Raw genomic sequence first — 3,143 nt, forward strand, 5'->3', positions numbered from 1 at the left:
TCGGTGAGGATGGGGGCGGCTAGGCGAAGAGCAACACCAATCCGAATGGCTTGTGGGTCGAGACGGGTGCCCAGGGAGGAATTGGGAACAGCTAACAGGAAATCTCCTGAATGTGGTGCCTTCACTGCCAGGAGACGAGCTTTGTCCTTTCCTGAAGCATTGGAGAGCATTGTGTTGGCGATTTTTTCCATGATCGGTTTGTCCCAGTGGGACTGTTTGTGCTCTTTGGGAGGAGCTGGTCTACTGGAGGAGTCTGTAAGGGTGTCCCACCGAATCGCTGCTTCAGTAAACCTGGGGTCTTGAGTCTTGAGCTCCAATCACGTCTCTCAAGAATTCGGGAACTATCTTCTTGACTAATGCACTGGAAGCCAAACACGAAGACAGAAAAGCAGGTAAAGCAACATGTGTTGCTTTGCGCACCCCTATACCTCCCAGTCGCACTGGGAGGGTTGCCTGATTCCATTGCTGATCCTCTAGTGACAGGTTCAGTGCCTTCTTTAAAGTTGATCTCAGGTGTGCGTCATATTCATCGAGTGCTGGGTTGACAAAAGAGGGTGCACACCTCAGGAAGTGAGTCTTGGCATAGTAAGACACCTTGTGAGGAGATATAGAGCATCATGGGCATCAAGATAGCTTATTCTCTCCTCCATTCTCATCAGGTCATTCAATTTGTCCCTGAGGACAGTGTCGATGGCCTGGTGACCCAGCGGTGCTCCCAAGAGGGTACTGTTGGATGGAGTGGTAGTAGAGACTTCTGGGAGGATTCTTCGCACAGCATTGATTATTTCCTGGTTCGCTGTGATGATTTCACACTTGGAGGGATTGAGAATATATATATATATATATATATATATATATATATATATATATATATATATATATATATATATATATATATATATATATATATATATATATATATATATATATATATATATATATATATATATATATATATATATATATATATATATATATGTCGTGTCGAATATGTAAAACTGGTCAATTAGCAAGAACTAATTTAAAATTAAGTCCTTTCTAAAATTTTCTCTTATACGTTTATAGATATATTTTTTTCATTAATGTTGATGTAAAAATTTATAATTTTGCACCAAAAGGAACTTAAAAAACTTACCTAACCTTATTATAACAAGAGCAATTTATTTTAACCTAATCCAACTAAATATATTTTAGATTTGTTTACAATAATTTAATACTAACAAACACAGTGAAATATATTTTTTTCGCTAGGTTCAGAATGATTTTGGCGAAATTATTGCATACACAAATTTTCGCTTGTCCTATATGGCAAGATGAGCGTTGCTATTTAAGCCAAGATCGCAAGTTCTGCCTATTCGGCACGACATATATATATATATATATATATATATATATATATATATATATATATATATATATATATATATATATATATATATATATATATATATATATATATATATATATATATGTCGTGCCGAATATGTAAAACTGGTCAATTAGCAAGAACTCATTTAAAATTAAGACCTTTCTTAAATTTTCTCTTGTACGTTTAAAGACATTTTTTTTCATTAATGATAATGTAAAAATTTTTAATTTTGCTCCAAATGAATCTTAGAAAACTTACCTAACGTTATTATAACAAGAACAATTTATTTTAGCCAAACCCAACTAAATATATTTTAGATTTGTTTACAATAATTTAATACTAAACAAACACAGTGAAATATATTTTTTTTCATTAGGTTCAGAATGATTTTGGCGAAATTATTGCATACACAAATTTTCGCTTGTCCTATATGGCGCATTGGGGGGTGTAAGATCTTGTAGGAGTGAGGAAGAGCCAGATGCGACTATAGGGAAAGTGCATGAGTCTGTGGGTAATATGAAAGGAGGTAAAGCAGTCGGGATCATGACAAAAATGTTAAAAGCAGGTGGGGGTATAATTTTTGGAATAGTTAGTGCTTTTATTTAATAAATGTATAAAAGGGGAAGGTACCTAGGGATTGGCAGAAAGCACGTATAGTTCCTTCATATAAAGGCAAAAGGAATAAGAGAAAATGAAAATGATAGGGGAATAAGTCTGTTGAATATACCTGGTAACGTGTATGGTAGTTATTAGTGAAACAATTAAGAGTAAGACAGAGAGTAGGATCGTAGATGATCAGAGTAGTTATTAGTGAAACAATTAAGAGTAAGACAGAGAGTAGGATCGTAGATGATCAGAGTGCAACGGACAAGTGTAGTAGTAGCAGCAGCAACACAAACAACAAGAGGCATTCTTGAGCTTCCCCTGCTCTCGGGCTTAATGACCAAAGCTGGGGTGTGACTCCAAAAGGATCCTGCAGTGCTTGCTACCTTTGCATCTCCTGACATCGTCTGCTGCTATCCAGCTGCCACACCCTTTGAGCCCAGTGTGGGCGGGGTTTGTGGCAACCCAAGGTGCCTAGCTTTTCCCTCCGAGCCCCATGAGGGCGGGGAATGGGGTTAGGCCTAGGGACAGCTGGTCCCAGAAGACGAGGAAGTACTTGTGCCTCCTCCCATGGTAGACATTGGTCTGAGACACTCCCTCGACAGGGAACCAAGGCCAGGCCACCTCTTGGAAAAGGCCCGGACCGGGCGATTATACTGGTGAATCTACAACAGAACAGCAGATAAACAAGGAGGTTTTAGGAAGGGTAGGAGTCGTGTACACCAAGTGAAGCATATAGGTGAAGAGTATTTTGATAAGGGTAAAGAGGTTTTCGTGGCATTTATGGATTTGGAAAAGGAATATGATAGGGAAGCAATTCGGCAGATGTTGCAAATGTATGCAATAGGTGGTAGGTTACTGAAAACAGTTAAGAGTTTCTACGAGGATAGTGAAGCTCAGGTTAGAGTATGCAGGAGAAAGGGAGATTATTTCCCAGTAAAAGTAGGCCTTAGACAGGGATGCGTGATGTCACCACGGTTGCTCAATATATTTATAGATGGTGTAAGACAAGTGAATGCTCGGGTGTTGGCAAACGGTGTGGGATTAAGAGATAAAGAATCTAACACAAAGCGAGAGTTATCACAGTTGTTTTTTGCTGATGACACCGCTTTTGGTAGATTCTAAAGATAAGTTACAGAGGTTGGTGGATGAGTTTGGAAGGGTATGTAAA

Source organism: Cherax quadricarinatus, chromosome 42 (assembly GCF_038502225.1).
Source record: "Cherax quadricarinatus isolate ZL_2023a chromosome 42, ASM3850222v1, whole genome shotgun sequence".
Lineage (NCBI taxonomy): Eukaryota > Metazoa > Arthropoda > Malacostraca > Decapoda > Parastacidae > Cherax > Cherax quadricarinatus.